This window comes from Hyperolius riggenbachi, chromosome 6 (assembly GCF_040937935.1).
Source record: "Hyperolius riggenbachi isolate aHypRig1 chromosome 6, aHypRig1.pri, whole genome shotgun sequence".
In the NCBI taxonomy this organism is placed as follows: Eukaryota; Metazoa; Chordata; class Amphibia; order Anura; family Hyperoliidae; genus Hyperolius; species Hyperolius riggenbachi.
Window position 1 is genome coordinate 164,922,859 of NC_090651.1, and position 26,869 is coordinate 164,949,727.

General features: G+C 48.3%; 1 long non-coding RNA gene across 1 annotated transcript in view; it reads left to right on the plus strand.

The window, feature by feature from the left end:
- The window catches only part of LOC137522588 (uncharacterized), a 31,693-nt gene extending 14,294 nt beyond the window's left edge, over positions 1-17,399 (plus strand). Inside the window, exon 3 of the long non-coding RNA XR_011022354.1 lies at positions 17,014-17,399. This is a non-coding gene — a long non-coding RNA (uncharacterized lncRNA). The remainder of the gene's footprint in view (positions 1-17,013) is intronic.
- Positions 17,400-26,869: the final 9,470 nt, after the last annotated feature.

Here is a 26,869-nt window from a genome sequence, read left to right on the forward strand (position 1 = left end):
ACGGCGGCTGGCGTGACAGTCCTGTGCATGCGCGGTTTAGTGTCAGGCACTAGGAAGGGGAAAGTTAGTGGTAGGCTCTAGGAGGCGGGGTCAGTCTTAGGCACTAGGAGCGGGGTTAGTGTTAGACATTAGTGTTCAGGTGGCCGCACACGATACAATAAAATGATCCAATTTTACAGCAATTTAATAAAAATTATCAGATTTCCCGAAAAATAGAAAGCTGTAATAGATTGCGGAGAAGGTTTGCACGCAGCAGCATGCGTCTGAGGTGGCTGGGCTTGTTAGTGCACACAGACTGAGGAATACGCGCGCGCGCGCGCGCTGAGAGGCAGAACCTTTATGTCAAACGAGGAGGAATCAGCTGACCAGGTTGGTCAGCTGATCTCGGAACTGGTGACCATTGGTTGAACGGCGGTGGGTGGCGCCAGAGAGCGCTGCTGTATATATACCTATGGCTGGTCAGTCTCAAGTTGTCTGCCGTTGCGAACACTTACGTGAAAGCACTCAGACCATAGTCAGATCCCACAGTGTGTTTGAACCAGGAGGACCTGGGAATTCACACTGAGCCAGATTACTTCTGTGTTATCATTGTGTTATACTTCAGACTAGTTCCAGGGTGTCCACACCACGGACCTCACACACAAGACTAGGGATTCTGTGTTATCATTGTGTTATACTTCAGACTAGTTCCAGGGTGTCGAGACCACGGACCTCACACCCAAGACTAGGGATTCTGTGTTATCATTGTGTTATACTTCAGACTAGTTCCAGGGTGTCGAGACCATGGACCTCACACCCAAGACTAGGGATTCTGTGTGATTATCAAGATACAGACGTCTGCAATGGTTCTGCTATCTGCCTGAAACAAACATATTGTGAATCTCTGCTGTCCATGAGGTATCATAACAAACCCCAAGTAGGAGGTTACCAAATTGAGAACTAAAGTCGAAATATTGTTAAAGGGACCCTGAGCAGTGAGTTAAAATAAAAAATGCCACTTACCTGGGGTTCCTCTAGCCCCCCATAGGCTACAAGCTCCCCCAGCGTCCTCCTGGCTCCTCTCCGTGTCCCGCCGGTGACTCAGTTACCGGCGACACCCGGCGGCGACACCCGGGCCGGGTTTCGGGCCGACTCTTCCTGGATCTGGTCGCACAGCTTCATCACGGCGGCTGGCGTGACAGTCCTGTGCATGCGCGGTTTAGTGTCAGGCACTAGGAAGGGGAAAGTTAGTGGTAGGCTCTAGGAGGCGGGGTCAGTCTTAGGCACTAGGAGCGAGGTTAGTGTTAGACATTAGTGTTAAGGTGGCCGCACACGATACAATAAAATGATCCAATTTTATAGCAATTTAATAAAAATTATCAGATTTCCCGAAAAATAGAAAGCTGTAATAGATTGCGGAGAAGGTTTGCACGCAGCAGCATGCGTCTGAGGTGGCTGGGCCTGTTAGTGCACACAGACTGAGGAATACGCGCGCGCGCGCTGAGAGGCAGTACCTTTATGACAAACGAGGAGGAATCAGCTGACCAGGTTGGTCAGCTGATCTCGGAACTGGTGGCCATTGGTTGATCGGCGGTGGGTGGCGCCAGAGAGGGCTGCTGTATATATATCTATGGCTGGTCAGTCTCAAGTTGTCTGCCGTTGCGAACACTTACCTGAAAGCACTCAGACCATAGTCAGATCCCACAGTGTGTTTGAACCAGGAGGACCTGGGAATTCACACTGAGCCAGATTACTTCTGTGTTATCATTGTGTTATACGTCAGACTAGTTCCAGGGTGTCCACACCACGGACCTCACACGCAAGACTAGGGATTCTGTGTTATCATTGTGTTATACTTCAGACTAGTTCCAGGGTGTCGAGACCACGGACCTCACACCCAAGACTAGGGATTCTGTGTTATCATTGTGTTATACTTCAGACTAGTTCCAGGGTGTCGAGACCATGGACCTCACACCCAAGACTAGGGATTCTGTGTTACCATCATATTATACTTCAGACTAGTTCCAGGGTGTTGTGACCACGGACCTCACACCCAAGACTAGGCATTGTTTGATATCTGTTATGACCTATTGCATTCCTGACTATCCCTCTGCTTTCTGATTCGGTACCTACGCATATCTGATATCCTGTTGCCAATCCTGCCTGCCCCTGGTTACCGAATCAGCCTTCTGTCTCTGTACCTTATCTGCCCGTGTGTTGCCGACCTAGCCTGCCCGACCTTGAGAGCTATCCCTCTCCATTGAGAGATTAGTCTCCAGACCTGCTAGTGACGCCCACCTTCTAGGTGTCACTCAGCCTCAGGGCCTTCCTGTCATTCAGCCTGGGGCTCCACCCCTTTGGACGTCTCAGGCTGCTGGAAAGTCTTTGCATCTATCAGAGGGAGGTAACACCCATACGACCAAGGACCACCTGCTCCTCTAGTGGTCCCACTCAAAGTCATTACTGTTGCACCAAACACTCACATTACATAGATGTCCAGAGGTTAGTGATACTTGTATTATTGGTGATTCTGCAGATCATCAATAATCAGGTATATATATGTATTCTTGGAGATACTGCAGATCACCAATAATCAGACTCTCTCTGTGTGCTGACACCGATCGTTACAAAAGCTTTTTTTTCTATTCAAGCAAGAAATCCAATCAGATTTCCCATTTTATTTGATATAAGTCTATCGGGAGTGGTGGATTTTTCTTAGCAGTTTTTATGAAAATTAAATGGTGTGTGATAGATTGTCAATTTATTAATATATACACCCAAGCAATTTTCTCATAGGTTTCAATCATTTTTTTTTTCATAATTGGGGCAAAATTTAACACGTGTGTGGTACATTGGTCAGATTTTTCAAATGTAATAATCAGAAAAATTGATTGTGATCCTTGAATTGAAAATAAATTTTAAAAAAAATGTATGGTGTGTGGCCACCTTTAGGCATGAGGAAGGAGTCTATAGTAAAAGTCTATAGTAAAATATTGGTAGTGTCACATTTCCAGAATTGTAACTATCCCCTCCACCCATCACACGATAGAATGGGTAGTACCACTATGCCTGCTCAGCGGGGGAGGGGGGGGGGGGTAAGGGATTTATAAGCAGTAGGCTTGAACTATATACAATAAGGTTGACTTCAAGTTTAGATAATAATTACATAACTGGAACAACTGTGCTGCTGGGAAAAAGGGAGAACCAGATAATATTCCTGACAAACGAAGTTTTGGTTTGGATTTTAACCACTACACCCCACAGGCGTTTTTACCCTAACGGACAAGAGCGATTTTCACCTTTCAGTGCTCATCCCGTTCATTTGCCAATAGCTTAATCACTACTAATCACAATTAAATGATCTATATCTTGTTTTTTTTCACCCCCAATTGGGCTTTTGGCTGTTTATATTTGTTTTCAGTAATTACTTTATTTTTTATGCATTTTAAAGGGAAAAACAAGGTAAAAATTAAAAAATACACTATTTCTCCAATTTCATCCCCTATAGTTGTAATATAAACACTGCTACTGTACATAAAACCCACACATTTTATCTGCCTATTTGTTCTGGTTATCACAAGATTTTAATTATGTCCCTAGTACAAAGTATGTTGACAATATGGTATTTGGAAATACAGGGAGTGCAGAATTATTAGGCAAGTTGTATTTTTGAGGAATAATTTTATTATTGAACAACAACCATGTTCTCAATGAACCCAAAAAACTCATTAATATCAAAGCTGAATATTTTTGAAAGTAGTTTTTAGTTTGTTTTTAGTTTTAGCTATTTTAGGGGGATATCTGTGTGTGCAGGTGACTATTACTATGCATAATTATTAGGCAACTTAACAAAAAACAAATATATACCCATTTCAATTATTTATGTTTACCAGTGAAACCAATATAACATCTCAACATTCACAAATATACATTTCTGACTTCAAAAACAAAACAAAAACAAATCAGTGACCAATATAGCCACCTTTCTTTGCAAGGACACTCAAAAGCCTGCCATCCATGGATTCTGTCAGTGTTTTGAGCTGTTCACCATCAACATTGCATGCAGCAGCAACCACAGCCTCCCAGACACTGTTGAGAGAGGTGTACTGTTTTCCCTCCTTGTAAATCTCACATTTTATGATGGACCACAGGTTCTCAATGGGGTTCAGATCTGGTGAACAAGGAGGACATGTCATTAGTTTTTCATCTTTTATACCCTTTCTTGCCAGCCATGCTGTGGAGTACTTGGACACGTGTGATGTAGCATTGTACTGCATGAAAATCATGCTTTTCTTGAAGGATGCAGACTTCTTCCTGTACTACTGCTTGAAGAAGGTGTCTTCCAGAAACTGGCAGTAGGACTGGGAGTTGAGCTTGACTCCATCCTCAACCCGAAAAGGCCCCACAAGCTCATCTTTAATGAGCCCAAACCAGTACTCCACCTCTACCTTGCTGGCGTCTGAGTCGGACTGGAGCTCTCTGCCCTTTATCAATCCAGCCACGGGCCTATCCATCTGGCCCATCAAGACTCACTCTCATTTCATCAGTCCATAAAACCTTAGAAAAATCAGTCTTGAGATATTTCTTGGCCCAGTCTTGACGTTTCAGCTTGTGTGTCTTGTTCAGTGGTGGTTGACTTTCAGCCTTTCTTACCTTGGCCGTGTTTCTGAGTATTGCACACCTTGTGCTTTTGGGCACTCCAGTGATGTTGCAGCTCTGAAATATGGCCAAACTGGTGGCAAGTGGCATCTTGGCAGCTGCACGCTTGACTTTTCTCAGTTCATGGGCAGTTATTTTGCGCCTTGGTTTTTCCATACGCGCCTTGGTTTTTCCTTTGCAATTTTAAGAGTGCTGCATCCCTCTGCAAGATATCTCACTATTTTTGACTTTTCTGAGCCTGTCAAGTCCTTCTTTTGACCCATTTTGCCAAAGGAAAGGAAGTTGCCTAATAATTATGCACACCCGATATAGGGTGTTGATGTCATTAGACCACACCCCTTCTCATTACAGAGATGCACATCACCCAATATGCTTAATTGGTAGTAGGTTTTCGAGCCTATACAGCTTGGAGTAAGACAACATGCATAAAGAGGATGATGTGGTCAAAATACTAATTTGCCTAATAATTCTGCACTACCTGTAAAGGTGTATTTTTTCTTTGGTGTTTTTTTCCCCCCACTATTTTCACGTACACGGGAATGCACATGCACGTGCACAGCAGCAACACTGTCTGACTTATAAAAACCGTCCTGGAGCCATTAAGAGACTCTAACGGGACGTTTTTATAAGTCAGCTTGTCATTAAGTGGTTAATCTGGTTTTATATACTGTACTGTCTTGTTACATGAACTTCCTAATGAAATGTAATGTACCGGTACTTCCTAATGAAAACATAGCAGTTGCAACTTGTTGCTATTTACTTCATTATTATTAATTTAGATAATTACCATATATCTCCGCTCATTAGCCGCCCTGCACCCAACCACCACAAACACACACACATACACTTTTTCCCTAAAAAAATGCCAAAAGCAGAGATATGCCAATTAGTCGACCCCCCCAAGTGGCACCCTAGCCCCCCATGCAGAGCATGCATTGGAGAGTGAAGAGGAATGCATAGCTACCTGTCCTTGCTCCAGCTCTGGTCCCCGCAGCTCCTCAGCAGCTTCTGAATTGGCCACTAGAGCTCCAAGCTAACTGCCATGTGACCACTGTGAGCTTGGAGCTCTTCTGGCCAGTTCAGAAGTTGCTGGGTGGACGTGATGATGCAAGATGGAGTGGGATATACAGGCAGATATACATTGTGCAGTATGTTCCAACACACTCTCTGCATGGGGGTGTTGCTCTAGGTATATCACCTGCAGGTAAACTAACCTACTTTGCACCTAAAAGTTTGGTGTTAAAAAGTCTTTATTTGCTGCGTTGTATCATTTTTATATGGTAGATAATATATTTTTGTAATGGATCAGAGTATTTACAATGTACTTGACGAAATCTCTATTTTGCTTGAAACATCCTTTGGTGGTTGTGAACCTAAACTGACCTGTTTAAAGGGAACTAACCACCCTTTCTCTCACTGGCATAGAAACTGCCATGTTACCCCCTCCCCTTTTCACAGTCCTTATTTATACAAGTCAGAGATGCTATCTGTGACGCCGGGCGACGCCCAGTCGTCCGAGGATTCGCGGCCGATTGTCCGATCGCAACCGTGATCGGAAAACTGACATTCTTTATTTTTAAAATAGAAGTTTTTCCTTCCTGCCTTCCCCCCCCCCCCCTTTTGCCATGAGGGCTGAATGGGCCTGCGTTAGCATATGGCTAAAGCAACCTGGTTTAGCAAGAAATCCTGTTAAGGCTCCCGGAAAAGCTCTGGTGACACTAATGTGCTAATTGGGCAGAGCTGAAATACCAACAGAGTCTATTCAACAGGGGAAGCTAGCACAGCATGAGGTCTATTGACACCTACATTCCTCCCAGTCTTGACGGCACCGACTAAACTGAGTATGGAATGCATGGTGTTGATAACTTTGTCACATTTTGCAAATACCATCCATGGGAGGAATATGAAAATTACATAATTTTGTTTCCCTAATTCTGTAGAATATGGTGATACTAGACATAGCCAGGTAACCCGAGCAGGGGCTGAGATATGAATAATGGGGTCCCCGTGCGCCCCAAATATTGCAAGTTTGATGTCCTATGAACGTGTATTCTCAGCCCAATCTGAATATGAAATCGGTTTGCATGTGCGACAAAACCCCGGCGGGGTATGAAATTGGACATATTTTGTGGATGGCTGGAAGTTCCTCCCCTGAGAACTCACTGCCTGACACGCCCCTGGGCTGAGCTTGAGACTCCGCCCAGAAATGTCAGTGCTCAAAACTGATTGCATGAGGACCCCCAGCCAATTCCCCCACTTTCCATCATACCGAAAAGACTGCCACTGCTTGGGGAAATAGCAGTGGCCATCTTGCAGGCGGAGCAACGGCCATGTGGTTCGGCCATATTGCGAACTAACTGCAACAAAGGAACTTTGTCTTTTCCCGAACGGACTTTCCACAGAATCATAAGTATTCGTTCTTTTTATCCCTTTTTCTTTTATGTACTGTGTTATCACTGTCTCTCATCGTTTAATTGTTCACGATTGTCTGTATATATTAATTATTTATATTGTAACAAATAAAGGCTTTTTAAAAGGTCTTTACCTCTCAGTAAAACCTTCTATTCAGTATACACAGACGAGACCTAAACTTCCGAAGGGACGCTACTGTTTTGATAGATAGATAGGAATTGCACAGTTTTAACCGGTTGTTTGTTTCACAGGTCTATAGCCAGTTAGCAGTTATCTCTGGGCTGATAGAAAACAGAGATGGTGGCAAATCTACCCCTGGGTTGGAGTAAAAGTGTATTTTCGTAACCTCACAGGCTCCCTACTGCGTCGTGACGCTCAAACTCCGCCAATTCTACGCAGATTGCGTCCATAGCTCTCAATCTGTGTGCTAGAATCGGATCGGACGGTTTTGCGTGTTCACGGCCAGTGGGGCTCTTGTGACAGTGGTCGGCAGCGTTTGGGATCTGTGTGTGCTGATAGTATCTCAGGTAGGGCTATCGAATTAGCCCTATCGAGAAACGAACTGATTCGTTGGTAGTGACTGAGTGCAATATATTTTTCATATATACAGAGAGACTGTGTAACCAGTACCCCTCCCCTAAGTTTTCTTTTATTTGGCATGGAAATGTCCGGGAATTACAAGGTCATGGTCCTATCCGACCTGCAGAGTCTGTGCGAGGCGAGAGGCATGGACATCCGCGGCAAGAAACAGCAGGACCTGATAACGGACTTGTACCGATGGGATAGCCAGAATCTGCGGACGCTGGAGGTGTCCACTGTAGAGGACACCGGCTCATCTAACGCAAGTCGAGGGGAACCAGAGACTGAAGATCCTGTGCGTACCGAGGTTGAGCAACCCGCGGGCAATGCGGCAACAGATACGCAGGAGGCTGTCAGTGTGATCCCCGACCCCAGAACCCCTGAAAGTACTCGCCTGGAACCGGCCAGTACTGGACTGTCCAGTTATGTTGATCCAGTAATGCAGCAGGCATTGCAAAAGCTGATGGAAACTGATGTGGACAAGTACCTGCAGTACATGGCGGAGCAAAAGCGAGAGGAACGCCAATCTGCAGAGGCGCGGGAGAGACGACAGCATGAGCTGAACATGGCGAAAGTGCAGCAAGCCAGCCGGAGTTCAACGCCCAGCCTCCCTGCTGAAGGGACTGCCGCTCCAGTAAGTGCAAAATTTAAATTTGCTATTATCGAAAAAGACACTGACATTGACTTGTTTTTGAGGTCTTTCGAAAAGGCCTGCCGTCAGTATCGTCTGTCCCAAGACCAGTGGGCCAGACATCTGACACCCTTGCTGCGCTACAAAGCGCTTGATGCTTTCTCAGAGCTGCCTGTGGAAAAGGACAATGATTATACCGCTATAAAGGAGGCTATAATCACTAAGTACCAGCTGACGCCAGAAGCCTACCGGAAAAGGTTCAGGTCCTGGCAGAAAAAATCTACTGATTCTTATCAAGATGTGGTCAGCAGTCTGCTCACCACACTCCGCCAGTGGACGCTAGGCCTCACTAAAGGGTCTTACGGTGTCCTGGAGGACTTAATCGTCCTGGAGCAGTTTCTGAACATTTGCCCGGCTGATGTACGCCAGTTTGTGCTGGAGCGCCGACCGGCGTCAGCGACGGTCGCTGCAGACCTCGCTGAGACCTTTGCAACGACCAGGGTGCCGGAGACCCGCAGGACTGCCCCATCTAGCTGGAGAGGAGGTCAGTCCCACAATTTTGCAGACTCTCCTACCTCTGTGAGCCGTGCGCCCCAGAGGCCCTCCAGCGCAGCTGCTGCGTCCAGGCCTGCAGTAACAGAGGGCATCACCTGTCACTTTTGCCGCAAGCCCGGACACATGAAGTTTAACTGCCCGGAGCGGAGGCAGACCGCGCCAGCTCCTGCACCACCTACACCTCGCCCACGGCAACTGCCGCCAGCCAGCGCACCCCAGCCGGGAGCACCCAACAACGTCATGTTCGCAGGTGGGAGAGGGATCCACTCCGCTACGAGCAACCACCAGCTGGTTACAGTGAACGACCAGCTTGTTACCGGTTTCCGCGACACTGGAGCGGATGTCACCCTGGTGCGTGCGCACCTGGTCCCGACGGAAAATATCCTCCCTGACAAATACCTTACCCTCACTGGAGTGGGGGGCACTCTTTCTCGCATTCCCCAGGCTCGGGTGTCCATCGATTGGGGGGTGGGGGTTCAAGAGAAGGTTGTTGGGGTCCTGGACCAACTGCCGGTCCCAGTTTTGTTGGGGACCGACCTGGGCAAGCTTGTGTCCTATTATGAACCTGCCCCAAGCCCCTCAGACTGCCAGGAGGGAGACGGACTCTCCGCCCACACTAAGGTACTTTGCACCAAGGGGCAAGAACAGGGGGGAGGTGGGTTGAATGTGCCCAGTCCAGGGGTACCGAGTCCAATAGTACCTGTGTCACAGGTACCTGTGTTTGATATACCGATTGTTTGTGATGAAAATGTTGTTGTACCTGTCACTGTAATTCATGCATGCAGCCAGGATGTGAGTAATGCCAGTATGTGCCAGTCTGAAGGTGTACCTGTACTGGCAGTAACACGCAGCCGCGCTGCTCAGAACCTGGGCTCAGAGCAGGTGGAAGAGGTTCCGGCCTCCTCCCCCTCCTCTGACCACAGGGATGGTAGCCTTCAGCCACTAACTGCATATGCCACGGGCCAGCTGGCTGAGAGCGAGAGTGCTGCATTTGTGCAAGCACTCCAGACTGACCCTAGCCTCGAGGCACTCAGAAGGCAGGCTTCGGAGCCCCTCACGAATGAAGATACCTTCAAGGTATATTGGGAAGGTGGTAAGCTGTACAGCGAGCCTGTACAGCCCACCGAAGGTGAAACAAGTGTGGGTACCAAGTTGCTTGTGGTACCCAGTGCCTTCCGGGGGCATGTGCTGAAGTCCGCACATGACATTCCCCTGGCAGGGCACTTGGGAATCCACAAGACACTTGACCGTATCCAGGGTCATTTCTACTGGCCCAGGATGCGGATCGATGTGACCAACTATTGCCGCTCATGTACTGTTTGCCAAAAGGTAAAACGGGCTGGGAACCCCCGCAAGGCTCCCTTGTGTCCACTGCCAATCATAGGTGAGCCCTTTCACAGAGTGGCAGTCGACATAATTGGACCATTGCCCACTCCCAGCAGCAGTGGCAAAAGGTACATCCTGACGGTGGTGGATTACGCCACCCGCTATCCTGAGGCCATGGCGCTTTCCTCCCTGAGGGCGGACAAGGTAGCAGACGCGCTACTTAACATTTTCTCCCGAGTCGGGTTCCCTGCGGAGATGCTCTCCGATCAGGGATCCCAGTTTATGTCCGAACTCATGGAGGCCCTGTGCAAAAAGATACACATGACGCACATTGTCTCCAGTCCCTACCACCCGCAGACCAATGGACTGTGTGAACGGTTCAACGGGACGCTGAAGCAAATGCTGACCACGTTTGTTGAGTCGCAAGGTGGGGACTGGGAACGATACCTGCCTCATCTGTTGTTTGCGTACAGGGAGGTGCCGCAGGAGTCAACCGGGTTTTCCCCGTTTGAACTCCTGTATGGGAGGAATGTCCGAGGACCCTTACAATTGATGCGGGAGACATGGGAGGGCAAGGGCGACCCCACTGATGTCTCCGTGGTCGATTACGTCCTCAAGTTCAGGGACAAAATGGAGTCCCTGTCCGCAGTAGTGACCAACAACCTGGCCCAGGCTCAGGCCAAACAAAAAGCATGGTACGACCGCACTGCTGGAGAGCGGTCATTTGATGTGGGTGACAAGGTATATGCCCTTCTTCCCGTGAGGCAGAACAAGCTGCAAGCAGCCTGGGAGGGGCCTTTTACTGTAGTGCAGCGGTTAAACCCTCTGACGTATCTAGTGAACATGGGGGGCAGGAAGCAGAAGAGCTTTCATGTAAACATGCTGAAGGCCCACCATGACAGGACCCAGTATGCGCTGCCAGTGTGCAGCCGGTTAGAGCAGGGAGAGGCAGACCCCCTGTTAGACCTGCTGGCTGACGTACGAGATGTGGACGGCGACCTAAACGTCAATCCACAGCTCGCCTCAGCCCAGCAAGAGCAGTTACAGAAGGTGCTGGGCCAGTACCAGCACACCTTCTCCGGTATCCCGGGGCGGACCAGTATGGCGGTGCATGGGGTAGATACAGGTACCCATCCCCCCATCAGGCAATCCGCTTACCGTGTCTCTCCCGAGGTACAGGCGGACATGCAGAAGGGGGTGAGGGAGATGCTGGAGTTAGGGGTGGTTCAAAAGTCCAGTAGTGCCTGGGCAGCCCCTGTTGTCCTGGTCCCCAAGAAGGACCAGACAACTCGGTTCTGCGTAGACTACAGGAAACTGAACGCCATCACCACTACAGACGCCTACCCCATGCCTCGCATTGATGAGCTGCTAGATACACTGGCATCAGCCAGGTACCTATCAATCATGGATCTGAGCCGGGGGTATTGGCAGATACCACTTGCACCTGACGCGAGGCAAAAGTCGGCCTTCATCACCCCTTTCGGCCTCTTCGAGTTCACGATGATGCCCTTTGGGATGAAGAACGCCCCCGCCACGTTTCAGCGGGCCGTGAACGACCTGCTAGAGGGAATGCAAGGGTTCGCTGTAGCGTATCTGGATGACATTGCGGTGTTCAGCCCCACCTGGGAAGAACACCTCAAACACCTGTCCCAGGTACTAGAGAGGCTGGCCATGGCCAATCTGACGGTTAAACCGAGTAAGTGTCAGATTGGCATGACCGAGGTGCAGTACTTAGGTCACCGGGTGGGGGGTAACACCCTGAAACCTGACACGGGAAAGGTGGACGCCATCCTGGCATGGCCTCGACCTATCACGAAAAAGCAGGTCCAGGCGTTCCTGGGGACCGCCGGCTACTATAGGAAATTTGTTCCCGCCTATAGTACACTGGCGAAGCCCCTGACCGATGCCACTAGCAAGAAGCACCCCAAGGTTGTTAGCTGGACCCCCGCTTGCGAGAATGCCTTCCAGGCCTTGAAGCAGGCCCTCGCAAGCGCCCCTGTGCTTCAGGCCCCAGACTTCAGTCGTCGGTTTGTGGTGCAAACCGATGCCTCTGACTACGGTCTCGGCGCAGTCCTCAGCCAGGTGGATGGAAAGGGGGATGAACACCCTATCCTCTACCTGAGCCGGAAGCTCCTGCCCCGAGAGGTAGCCTACTCCACAACTGAAAAGGAGTGCCTGGCGATCGTGTGGGCCCTACAGAAACTGCAGTCGTATCTGTACGGCCGCTCCTTCACGATCGTCACTGATCACAATCCCCTGAGTTGGCTAAACCGTACTGCTGGAACCAACGGCAAGCTCCTACGGTGGAGCCTGTCATTGCAGCAGTACGACTTTACGATCCAACACAAAGCAGGCAGCCGACACCAAAACGCTGATGGGCTGTCGCGGTGTCAGGGGGAACCCGACCCAACAGCGCCAATAGCTGCTACGGAAGGCGTCCTGTTGACACCTCCCTGAGCAGAGCTCGGGAAGGGGGAGGTGTGACGCCGGGCGACGCCCAGTCGTCCGAGGATTCGCGGCCGATTGTCCGATCGCAACCGTGATCGGAAAACTGACATTCTTTATTTTTAAAATAGAAGTTTTTCCTTCCTGCCTTCCCCCCCCCCCTTTTGCCATGAGGGCTGAATGGGCCTGCGTTAGCATATGGCTAAAGCAACCTGGTTTAGCAAGAAATCCTGTTAAGGCTCCCGGAAAAGCTCTGGTGACACTAATGTGCTAATTGGGCAGAGCTGAAATACCAACAGAGTCTATTCAACAGGGGAAGCTAGCACAGCATGAGGTCTATTGACACCTACATTCCTCCCAGTCTTGACGGCACCGACTAAACTGAGTATGGAATGCATGGTGTTGATAACTTTGTCACATTTTGCAAATACCATCCATGGGAGGAATATGAAAATTACATAATTTTGTTTCCCTAATTCTGTAGAATATGGTGATACTAGACATAGCCAGGTAACCCGAGCAGGGGCTGAGATATGAATAATGGGGTCCCCGTGCGCCCCAAATATTGCAAGTTTGATGTCCTATGAACGTGTATTCTCAGCCCAATCTGAATATGAAATCGGTTTGCATGTGCGACAAAACCCCGGCGGGGTATGAAATTGGACATATTTTGTGGATGGCTGGAAGTTCCTCCCCTGAGAACTCACTGCCTGACACGCCCCTGGGCTGAGCTTGAGACTCCGCCCAGAAATGTCAGTGCTCAAAACTGATTGCATGAGGACCCCCAGCCAATTCCCCCACTTTCCATCATACCGAAAAGACTGCCACTGCTTGGGGAAATAGCAGTGGCCATCTTGCAGGCGGAGCAACGGCCATGTGGTTCGGCCATATTGCGAACTAACTGCAACAAAGGAACTTTGTCTTTTCCCGAACGGACTTTCCACAGAATCATAAGTATTCGTTCTTTTTATCCCTTTTTCTTTTATGTACTGTGTTATCACTGTCTCTCATCGTTTAATTGTTCACGATTGTCTGTATATATTAATTATTTATATTGTAACAAATAAAGGCTTTTTAAAAGGTCTTTACCTCTCAGTAAAACCTTCTATTCAGTATACACAGACGAGACCTAAACTTCCGAAGGGACGCTACTGTTTTGATAGATAGATAGGAATTGCACAGTTTTAACCGGTTGTTTGTTTCACAGGTCTATAGCCAGTTAGCAGTTATCTCTGGGCTGATAGAAAACAGAGATGGTGGCAAATCTACCCCTGGGTTGGAGTAAAAGTGTATTTTCGTAACCTCACAGGCTCCCTACTGCGTCGTGACGCTCAAACTCCGCCAATTCTACGCAGATTGCGTCCATAGCTCTCAATCTGTGTGCTAGAATCGGATCGGACGGTTTTGCGTGTTCACGGCCAGTGGGGCTCTTGTGACACTATCTCAGTGTTCTCCCCAGGGCTCTTTAAGTGGGCGGGCCGCCCGGCTGGTTTGAGATCCCACCCGCCTACCTTGCTAAAGCTGATGTCACGCTGGCAGAGGGTTTCATTGCCTGCAATAAATCAGTGCTCAGCTCTCGCTATACATTGCAGGAGCGCTCATCTGCCTGCGTGATCTCCTGCTTGTACAGTGATTGGCTGGGCAGGTTGTAAGGGGCAGGGCTGGCTGACTGTCTGTCACTGCCATAACGGAAAGCCTCTTCTATGCCCCGCTTTGCTGGCTGCCTGTGTCTGTTAGCTTGCAGGCAGCTCAGCTAGCACAGGCAGCCGCCAGGTACAAATACAAACAGAGCGCAGGGAAACTAGTCCTGTCACAGTTACTTGAGGGCGGCTGGGAGAGAACCTGAAGCTGCAGACACTCTATCCCCCCTCCCCTGAGCGATCGTATCCACACAGTCTCTCCTGTGCCCTGGCAGCTAGTGTTGTCCGGATCATGAACGATTCGGATCTTTGATCCGAATCTATTTTGTGAGTCGAATCATCCAAATCATCAAAATGAGTGATTTGGATCGCAAAAGGGGCGTGGTCAGGAGTGACACGCCCCCTCTCAGCGGGCAGCGGGGTCCTGGAAGCAGAACTGAGATGGATCGCTCTGTTGGATGGGAGCCAGCCTTGCAGGGAGACAGGTAGATGAGAGAGAGGGGACATGGGTGCCACTGCCAGATATGTGTAGAGCACACATACTGGCTATAACGTGCTGCTGATTATAGGCTGTCTGTTCGTAGTTGTGCACAGTGAACACATTGGAAGCTTTTGGCTCAGCTCAGCACAGCTCAGTAACTTTGCAGGCACTGTGATTGCAGCGCAATATGATCCTCCTGCACTCGCTCTAAACAGCTGCACTTCACTTCGGGGAATGCTTTCTTTCACTGTGCGACGTTTTGCATTCAAAGTATACAGATGAGCATATAGGTGAAATATATGTAAAGCATATGACTGCAGCATGTGGGTATTGTGTGCACACAAACATTTCTGCTCTCTGCTCGTCCCTCCTCCCTTCTCTGTCCACTCCCTGCCCTCTGTCCATCTTCTCCCCTTCTCTGTGTGTCCACCCCCCTTCCCTTCTCCTGTTCACAGCAGTGAAAGACCTGTCCTGCTATTCATTTCACCCCCGAATGCTTCGGTAGTAAAATGATCATGGCCGGATTTCAGGCAAGGCCACATAGGCCATGGCCTAGGGCAGCAGGAAAGCAAGGGACGGGCTGTGGGCAGCAGGGTGGCAGTAGCACTTAGCCTGCTAAACATTCATCCTGCCACACAGAGTTTGCACATAGCGGTGGGCGGCTACCAACAGTCGGAACTGGCACTCGGGGGATGAAGGGGCAGCGAACAGACACTTACAGTGATTTCTGAGCTGCCTGTCAATTACTGAATGTGCCACTTGCCAAGGAGCTTACAATCTAGTCCCTGCTATCATGTCACTAATTGTCCTCAGAGGAGCTTATAATGTAATCCCTGCCATCACTTCACTAATTGTCTTCAGAGGAGCCTACAATCTAATCCCTGCTGAGTGTGTGTGTGTGTGTGGGGGGGGGGGGGGGGAGTTTCAGATACTGTTATCAGGGGGCAGCTGGTGATAGTGGGCCTTGGGCGGTAAAAAGTACAAATCCGGCCCTGAAAATGATCCGAGATTCGGATCAAAGATCCGGATCTTTTCAATGATCCGATTCGAATCATCCGGATCATTGAAAAGATCCGAACTTCCCATCTCTACTGGCAGCATGAATCTTCAGCTCCAGATACAGTGCACGGCAAGGAGTTCTGACGCCCCGCCCCCTCTGTTTCCTGGCTGCTTCTCTCTCTACAACACAAGCTCCTCTGAAGCATGCCACACTGATGCCGGGGAAAAGTTCAGAGCACTGCACATGAGTGGATAATCATCCTTCCTCTGGTGTGAGTGAGACCTCTGCTAATCTTCACTTCTTATCTGATATCGTATAGTCTGCTGAGTACACGGAACTTTCAAGCTAGGGGACCTGTGAAAACAAACAATGGCTGCAATGTGGATTAGATCAGTGTTTCTCAACATTTTATTGGTATGTACCCCTTTTAAAACCCTGCAATCACCAAGTACCCCCAGGCATAGTAAATGTTATCACAAGTACCCCTTGACAAATATGTATTTAATCGTAGTACATTATAATTGGTTCTAAACAATTTCCAAACATTTACTATTGCTTTTAATTAGCTAAAATGCAAATTTGGTATTGTTTAAATAAGATGTATCATCTTTTCAAACTCTAAATTTGTTATTCTTGGTTAAGTATATCAAGCCTGAGTACCCCCTGGAACCATCAAAGTACCCCCTGGGGTACGCGTACCACACGTTGAGAACCTAGGGATTAGATGACTTGCTGGGGATGGAGGCTGCTGCTGATGCTGTCTGTCTCATCTGCCTGCTTGGTTGCCCATAAGATGTGATACATGACTTGATTTTTAGCAACTGGCCAATTCAATCACAGAGATCAGTTGTGAAAAGTTTGCCTAGGGCAGTAAAAATTACAAATCTGGCTGTACTAGCTGGACAAAGTATGTTAAAAGTTGCTGCTGCTGCTGCTGCTGCAAAAATAGTAAAAATGGAACATAGATCCAGTGTTGAGGGTATGTGCAAGTGGCTTGAAAGGACAGTGTGTGGGGGTGATTCTTGCAGCGTTCACATGCAAGTTATTTCATATGGATGTTATTTGCTGCTGGGGTAGAGGGGTATTGCAGATAATTTAGTATGATACTGACTCCTGTTTACTATCTGCAATACCGCTTGACCCCAGCAGCAAATCACAACCATATGAAAAACAAAAATCACCCCCTTTATGAAATGCAACACCCCTGTATGAAACGTGAAATTACCCCCCCCCCCCCCATATTAAATGCAATAATCACCCCAGTATGAAATGTAACTATAACACCCATATTCTGTGTTCTCTCCAGGCTCTTTTAGATGGGTGCATCACCTAACTAGTTTTGGTGAGCAACCGGCTGTCATCAGCTCGCCTCCTCATCCTCTTCTTATGCTGTAAGTAGAGTTGCACTGGTCCAGCATTCCCACCTCGCACCCCACCCGGCTACTTTTTCATGTCACCCGGCTGGAAAAAAATCCTGGGGAGAACACTGCATCTTGACATATTGACACACACAATCTCTTTGAAGAAACTGTCCTAATTACCCACCCCCCTCTGTTGATGAAAAGATATTGTTTACTTCTTGGTAATGACTGTAATAAAACATTTAGCTTCCTGAAATCTCTGTGGCCGGGGACGGACAGGCAGGCCTGCTGAAGTAGGCTAATAAAACTACTTTGAATGTACAATAAAAGGTAAAATGGAAGTTCATTTTTAATAAAGAGACCTATTGTTGGCATGCATTTTTCATGTGCTATTGAGATGCCCTGGGTGCTAAAAATTGTGCTCGGTTCACTTTAATGACATTCAACAGTAAGGCCTCTTTCACACGGGAGGCTGAACTGCTCGCTTGTTGGACAGTTCATCCTCACAGCTGCTGGTCAAGAACACCTTTTGACTGAATTACATTTAGCGAAATGTCATCGTTTGTAACCACACATATAATTTTGCAGAAAATCACAACATGTCACGTCTCAGATGTCTATCCATATCTAACAATAAGGATATTGGTGGAGAGTGATCTATGAGCCTGTGTAGAAGGAAAGGTGCAGCTTGTTGTAGAACAATACGGAGTAAAAAGGAAAAACAGCACACACTGTAGTGATAGGTATAGAGGGGGCTTATAAGGAACCTGTCTGTTTCTGATGATGATTACGCCGAGACCCGGGCGGAATCCGTTGCTTCCGGGTCTCGGCGCTTGTTCCCTGCTGATGACGCTGCTGCTAAGGCACAGGCCGCACATTCTGATAGGCGGAGGGCGCGTTCCCAGTACGCCCTCCGCAGATATAAACAAGTCAGCTGACTCCGGTGTCAGCTGATGTTACAGCTGACACTTAGGTAGGTGTACTACTGTGTGATTGGATGTGCAGAGTGTGGCTGGCCACTGATTGGATGAAAGCTGTATTTAATATGGCATGTAGACACAGCGTTTTGTGAGTGGCACTCCCTACCATGTGATGTACAGATGTCAGTGGCAAAAATGACAGGCAAACAGTTGTTCCTCTCACCTTCCTTCCAGTAACACCTTGTGTGTGGCTTGCTCAGACGTGTGCACTGCGGAACAGCATGGCGGAAATGACAGGTATCACAACTGAGGGTACAAAGAGGGAAAGAAATATCCGGGCACCTTCCGTCCGTAAATTTATTGTGCAATGTTCACATTCGTTAGGGTTACATACCACAGGTGCATTCCAACTGGAGCACAGCGTGACCAAGCGTCTAGCGAGACGCGAAACGGCCGTCGCAAGCCCCAACTGATGCCCAGCATCCCCACCTCCACCTCACAGCCACCATATTGACCACCCGTGGAATGCACCTGTGGTATGTAACCCTAATGAATGTGAACATTGCACAATAAATTTACGGACGGAAGGTGCCCGGATATTTCTTTCCCTCTTTGTACCCTCAGTTGTGAAAGCTGTATTTAAACCTGCAGAGTGCTCCCAGTCATCGCCCGTGATAAGCATAGCTTTGGCTAGTTGCTGGGTGTGCACTTACATTGTTAGATTACTGGATCTTGCTCTGCTTGTATTTGACTATTCTTGTCTGCTGTTATTAACCACTTGAGGACCGCAGTCTTTTCACCCCGTAGCCTCCGTGGTGGTATGGACGAGCTGAGTTCGTCCAGCAAAAACTTGCAAAAAGTGTTAATGACGAGCTGAGCTCGTCTATGCCGACAGGGAGATTTCCTGTTTCTCTGCCCCGCCGGCTGCATTTTTTTCTCATCAGAGGGATTCCCCAGGATGGCTGGATGCCTGACTGCACACTGTGGGTAGCGATCTGTGCTACCCACAGCGTGCAGAACAAGCATCCAACCACCCTAGGGAATCCCTGGGCTGCCAGCGGGGCAGGGAATGTGCGGGGTTCCCCCTTGTATGCGGAGGCTATGTGGGCGGGGGGGATCCCCCTCTGTGCGGGCGGGGGGATCCCCTTCAATGGTGGCTATGTGGGCGGGGGGATCCCCCTCTGTGCGGGCGGGGGGATCCCCCTTCAATGGTGGCTATTTAGGTGGCCTATCCCCCTTCTCTCCCCCTCCCTCCCAATTCCCCCCCCCCCGTCTCAGCCCGTTGAGTAAGTAGGTGTACTCACCCGAGGGCTTTCTCCAGCGACGGCTGCGGCGTACACCCTCCTCCATCTCCAAAGTCTCATTTTCCGTACAGTTACATTACGAGACTTGGTGACGTCACCAAGTCTCGTAATGTAACTGTACGGAGAACAAGACTTCAGAGATGGAGGAGAGAGTGCGCTGCAGCCGCCGCTCTGGAGAAAGCCCTCGGGTGAGTACACCTACTTACTCAACGGGCTGAGACAGGGGGGGGATCGGGAGGGAGGGGGGAGAAGGGGGATAGGCCACCCAAATAGCCACCTTTGAAGGGGGATCCCCCCACCCGCACAGAGGGGGACCCCCTGCCCACATAGCCACCATTGAAGGGGGTCCCCCCGCCCACATAGCCACCATTGAACGGGATCCCCCCCCCCCCGCCCACATAGCCACCATTGAAGGAGATCCCCCCGCCCACACATAGCCTCTGCATACAAGGGAGCACCCCGCACATTCCCTGGCCCGCTGGCTGCCCAGGGATTCCCTAGGGTGGCTGGATGCTTGTTCTGCACGCTGTGGGTAGCACAGATCACTACCCACAGCGTGCTAGGATGGGGGGGAGGACATCTGGCAACCTATAAATCTTGCTAAACACCTGGCTCACTATATATCTGGCTGCACATCTGGCTCACTATATATCTGGCTGCACATCTGGCTCACTATATATCTGGCTGCACATCTGGCTACCTATACATCTGGCTGCACATCTGGCTCACTATATACCTGGCTGCACATCTGGCTCACTATATATCTGGCTAACTATATATCTGGCTGCACATCTGGCTAACTATATATCTGGCTGCACATCTGGCTACCTATACATCTGGCTAACTATACCTGGCTGCACATCTGGCTACCTATACATCTGGCTAACTATACCTGGCTGCACATCTTGCTATGTATACATCTGGGTCTTATACTCACCATTGGCGTGCTGATCCCTCGTCGCGTACCTCTGATAGCTTCCCCAGTGCCTTCTTCCATGTCCCTTGGCGGATTTTTCTTCTCCCTCGGCGATCACATGTCCCCCGTTGATCGGCGTTGATGACACCAAGGTCATCGGCGTTGATGACAACAGCGTCATCAACATCTTGCAGAAAACACTTTTTCTTTAAATTAAATTCAATACAATAACCTGTATTGAATTAAATTTAAAAACAAATTAATTGCAAAAAAAAAAAAAATGGTTGAAAATTATTGGAATTTAATTGAAACACTTTTTGCACAGAAATCCTGGGGAAATGGAACGCCAGGGTGGTTAAGGACCGGAGCCTTTTTTTCCATTCAGACCACTGCAGCTTTAATGGTTTATTGCTCGGTCATACAACCTACTATCTAAATGAATTTTACCTCCTTTTCTTGTCACTAATACAGCTTTCTTTTGGTGCTATCGGATTGCTGCTGAGATTTTTAGTTTTTATTATAGTCATCATAAAAGACATGAATATTGTAAATAAAAATTATTTTTTTAACTTTCTGTGCTGACATTTTTCAAGTAAAGTAAAATTTCTATATACATTTTTGTCCAAATTTATTGTGCTACATGTCTTTGATTAAAAAAACTAAAAAATCATTCAGTGTATGTTTATTGGTTTGGGTAGAAGTTATAGCATTTACAAACTATGGTACCAAAAGTGAATTTTCCCATTTTGAAGCTGATCTCTGTAAATGGAGAATTGTGTTTAAAAAAATAAAAAAAATTGTCATTTACAGAGATATTTCTCCCACCCAGCATGGGTGTGTGTAAAAATACACCCCAAAACACATTATACTACTTCTCCTGAGTAAGGCGATACCACATGTGTGACACTTTTTTGCAGCCTAGGTGCGCTAAGGGGCCCAACGTTCTATGACTACCTTTAGGATTTCACAGGTCATTTTGAGGCATTTGGTTTCTAGACTATTCCTCACGGTTTAGGGCCCCTAAAATGCCAGGGCAGTATAGGAACCCCGCAAGTGACCCCATTTTAAAAAGATATAACAGTATTCCGTTAGTAGTATGGTGAGTTCATAGAAGATTTTATTTTTTGTCACAAGTCATTTTCCACTAACTTGTGACAAAAAATAAAATCTTCTATGAACTCACCATACTACTAACGGAATACCTTGGGGTGTCTTCTTTCTAAAATGGGGTCACTTGTGGGGTTCCTATACTGCCCTGGCATTTTAGGGGCCCTAAACCGTGAGGAGTAGTCTAGAAACCAACTGCCTCAAAATGACCTTTGAATAGGATGTTGGGCCTCTTAGCGCACCTAGGCTGCAAAAAAGTGTCACACATGTGGTATCGCCGTACTCAGGAGAAATAGTATAATGTGTTTTGGGGTATATTTTTATACATACCCATGCTGGGTGGAAGAAATATCTCTGTAAATGGACAATTGTGTGTGAATAAAATAAAAAAAATTGTCATTTACAGAGATATTTCTCCCACCCAGCATGGGTATGTGTAAAAATACACCCCAAAACACATTATACTACTTCTACTGAGTACGGCGATACCACGTGTGACACTTTTTTGCAGCCTAGGTGCGCTAAGGTGCCCAACGTCCTATTCACAGGTCATTTTGAGGCATTTGGTTTCTAAACTACTCCTCATGGTTTAGGGCCCCTAAAATGCCAGGGCAGTTTAGGAACCCCACATGTGAACCCATTTTAGAAAGAAGACACCCTAAGGTATTCTGTTAGGAGTATGGTGAGTTCATAGAAGATTTTATTTTTTGTCACAAGTTAGCGTAAATTGATTTTTATTGGGGTTTTTTTCACAGTGTCATTTTCCACTAACTTGTGACAAAAAACAAAATCTTCTATGAACTCATCATACACCTAACGGAATACCTTGGGGTGTCTTCTTTCTAAAATGGGGTCACTTGGTGAGGTTCCTATACTGCCCTGGCATTTTAGGAGCCCAAAACCGTGAGGAGTAGTCTGGAAACCAAATGCCTCAAAATGCCTGTTCAGGAGTATAAGCATCTGCAAATTTTGATGACAGGTGGTCTGAGGGGCCGAATTTTGTGGAACCGGTCATAAGCAGGGTGGCCTCTTAGATGACAGGTTGTATTGGCACTGAAGTGCAGGAAGCGCAGGATGTTCTCAAATCGTAACCTGGACATGGCAGAAGGGAACATGGGCATGTGATGTATTGGGTGCGTAGACCAATAAGACCGCAATACATTCTTTTTGACTAGACCCATGTTAAGGAGAAGGCCCCAAAAAATGTTACGTTCGGAAACTTGGAGTGGTTTTCACCGAAAAGGCTGGGCATGGTAGCTTCTTGGATTTTTGGTTGCGTATTGTGTGGCATAACGGTTGGTCTAGGCCACTATTAAGTCATAGAGACCAGCAGTGATCAGAAAAAAAAAATTCGGTCACTGGGGTGGGGCGGTGGAGGGTTTGGCCGGGTGATCAGAAGCCTGCAGGGGGCAGATTAGGGCCTGATCTGATGGATAGGAGTGCTAGGGGGTGACAGGAGGTGATTGATGGGTGTCTCAGGGGGTGATTAGAGGGGAGAATAGATGCAATCAATGCAGTGGGGAGGTATTCGGAAGGGGGATCTGAGGGTTTGGCCGAGTGATCAGGAGCCCACACGGGGCAAATTAGGGCCTGATCTGATGGGTAGGTGTGCTAGGGGGTGACAGGAGGTGATTGATGGGTGTCTCAAGGTGTGATTAGAGGGGGGAATAGATGCAAGCAATGCACTGGGGAGGTGATCAGGGGGGGGGGGGGTCTGAGGGTGTGGGCGGGTGATTGGGTGCCCGCAAAGGGGCAGATGAGGGTCTGATCTGATGGGTAGCAGTGACGGGGTGATTTGATGGGTGATAAGTGCGTGATTAGAGGGGAGAACAGATGTAAATAATGCACTGGAGAGGTATTCAGGCGGGGTCTGAGGGTGGGGGCGGGTGTTTGGGTGCCTGCAGGGGGCAGTTTAGGGTCTGATCTGATGGATAGTGGTGACAGGGTTATTGATAGGTGATCGGTGTGATTAGAGGGAAGAATAGATGCAAGAAATGCACTGGCGAGGTGATCAGGGCTGGGGTCTGAGGGTGTGGGCGGGTGATTGGATGCCCGCTAAGGGCAGATGAGGGTCTGATCTGATGGGTAGCAGTGACAGGTGGTGTCAGGGGGTGACGAGGTAATTGATAGGTGATCAGTAGGTAATTACAGGGGAGACTATATGCAAGCAATGCACTGGCGAGTTGATCAGAGGGGGTCTGGGGGGCTATTTGAGGGTGTGGGCGGGTGATTGGGTGCCCAAGGGGCAGATTACGGTCTGATCTGATGGGTAGCAGTGACGGGGTGATTGATGGGTGATCAGTGGGTGATTAGAGGGGAGAACAGATGTAAACAATGCACTTGGGAGGTGATCTGAGGGCGGGTCTGCGGGCGATCTGAGGGTGTGGGCGGGCGATCAGGTGCCTGCAAGGGGCAGGTTAGAGTCTGATCTGATGGGCAGTGACAGGGGGTGATTGATGGGTGATTGACAGGGGAGAATAGATGTGTACAGTACACGGGGGGGGGGGGGGGGGAGTCTGGGGAGGATCTGAAGGTGTGGGGGGGGGGTGATCAGGAGCCCCCAGGGGGGCGGTTTAGGACCTAACCTAAAAAACAGCGTTGACAGATAGTGACAGGAAATGACTGATGGGTGATTAGAGGGGTGATTGGGTGCAAACAGGGGGAGGGCAGGGGGGGGGGTCTGAGGGGTGCTGTGGGCGATCAGAGGGCAGGGGGGCAGGATCAGTGTGGTGTTGTGCTTACCAAGGGGGATGCCTCCTGCCCTGGTGGTCCCTCGATCACTGGGACCACCAGGGCAGGAGGCAGCCTGTATAATACGCTTTGTATACTTTACAAAGCGTATTATACGCTTTCTATGTGGAAGATCGGGGGTTAACAACCCGCCGGCGCTGCTAATTGACCGGCGGGTTGACGTCGCGGGTGGGCGGAGCCTATTGCTGGTGGACGCATCTAGCGCGCGATCCCAGGCCACTTACTGCAGAATGAGCCGCCGCTGATGGGCGTATTCCGGTCGTTCTGCACACCACTTTGCCGCCGCTCATCGGCTGTGGGCGGTCGGCAAGTGGTTAACCCTTGTTTTGATTCCTGGATACTCTTGCCTGCCGCCTGGACTTAGCTCTGCCTGTTTACTGGATACCCTTGCCTGCCGCCTGGACTGACCTCTGCCTGTTTACTGGATAACCTTGCATGCTACCTGGACTGGACATTCTAAATATACTTGAACCAATCTTTGTCTGTTGCTTGAATAACCTTGCATGCAGACTTTGCATGAGCTCTCATACTGTATATTACGTGGATCATCCATTACCTTTTGAATAACCTTGCATATGGACCTTACATGAACTCTCTCATTACCTGGATCATTAATTGCCTGTTGAATAACCTTGCATGTGGACTTTGCATGAACCCTCTCATATATACCTGGATCCTTCACTGCCTGTTCCTGATACATCTATCATTACTGTCAATCGACGCTGAGGGCCTCATCCTCCTGAATCAAGGTAAATGCCCTGTGTGATACTTATAAACTAGTGTTTGTATATTTTAAACTTCAATTGCAGCTCCTTATGCAGTTTAGTTAGGAGGGGGGCAGATGAGAGGGCGTTTCCTGCACGCTGGTGCCCCTGCTGGTCATATAGCCATAGTCTATGTGCGACTGAACCCTCTTCAATGATTGACTGAATTGCTCAGCCTCTGCTCAATTAAGTACTGAAGACTAGGTGTAATGTATTTGCACTTCTGATTGGCTGACAGGCAGGCTGCAGATTCACAAAGCGGTGCTAACCCAGTTAGAGACTTTAGGCGTGATAACCATTGCACCATGCTGGTGAAAAGCCAGTTTAGGCGTGATAAGTTTAGGCATGATAAGTTTAGATAAGTTTAGATCGCGCGCAAAGTCCCGCACGCAAAGCAGCGCCATTAAATTGTATGCGAAGTGCACCAGACTTTGCCAGCGCAAAACTTTTGATCAGCTGTGCACCGCGGTGCTAACCCAGTTGGTGCTTAAACTTATCACGCCTAAACTTATCACACCTAAACCTATCATGCCTAAACTGAGTTTAAAGGGCTTTTCACCAGCGTGCTAACTGTTAGCACCGCTTTGGGAATCAGGCCCTATATAAGTGGCAGAATGCTGTCTGGGAGTGAGCAATCCTTTTGTGTTTGGTAAGTTGAAGGAGTGGTGGGGGTGAGTTCCTGGTGGTGGCAGCTCCGGGGCTCACCTGCACTCCCCTATTGTGTTACATGCTGGTTTGGTGGTCCTGAACAGTAGCAGCAGTGCTCGGGGCCCCCGCCTGTCATGTGCACTAGTGTTTGTGTATCATACAATATACATAGATATACCCCTACATGTACTCATCCATTCTGCACAGTACTATATGCTTTTACGGTACATACAATGGACAACCCCGCGCTGTACACTTTCCAATACCCTGTACTATGTACTATCCTCCAAGTGTAACCATGCTCAACAGACTCCTGCTAGCAGATTTTGCTACATTTTATTTTCCTTCAACTTTCACTGTGCCCAATGGGTATCAATCTGCTAGTGTTAATAAAAAATGAAAAACAGCCTCCTTGTTTTTTTTTCTTTTTTTAACAAATTGCAGCCTCGAGCCACATAAGCTGTTTCAGCCACACTTTGGAATTACCAGCAATTCCGCTAGGCTAATGAAAGTCAATGAAGGTTAATTCACAGGAGAAATTGCAAATTAATACCCCAAATTGCACTTACTGGTCTTGCTGCATTTTTGAAGCATTTGTGCTCCTAATTGCTGCAAAATCACTATTTAATTGCTGAATTGCAATTGTGCAGCAAATGTACTACCCAGAGCAAAAAAGAAAAAAATGCAAATCACAATCACTGTACAATCACTTGCAGTAAATAAAAAAATCACTTTTGAGGCGCAGGATATTGCTCAGAAAAATGTCACAAAAATCAGTATTATCTCATACTAGCATAGTAGCTCAGTGATTGTGATTACCAGAGGGCTTCAGCCCTAAGTAGTTTTACATTCCACTTTTAAAGGAAACCTAAAGTAAAATAAAAGATGCCTGTTTAACTTACTTGGGTCTTCTTCCAGCTCCCTGATGTCCTTCTGATCCCTCTGCATCATTCTGCACTGCTCCAAAAAGTAGAAGTGTTCTTCTGAAAGCTGCATTTACAGCCACAGTCCACGCACCTCCTGAAGGCACTCCTGTTGCAGGGAGCGTTATGCGCTTGCGCGGTTTGTAAAAATTAAAACTTCGCAAGCTCAGAACGCTCCCTGCTACGGGAGCACAATCTAGGAGACGGGCGGATGAGGCCACGCATGCGCAGTAGCCCACAGCTGGCACAGTCTGCCAGCATTAAGAAGGGCACTTCTGCTGAATGGAGCAGCGTGGAATGATGGCAAGGGACCAGGAGGACTTCAGGGGGCTAGAAGAAGCCCAGGTAAGTTAAACTGGCATCTTTTATTCACTTTAGGTACCCTTTAAAGAAACTTCGAAGGTCATTTGGAAATCTGTTTGGCCAACTAAAACCCTCACTTAAATATGAACTATAGAAATGCAGAAA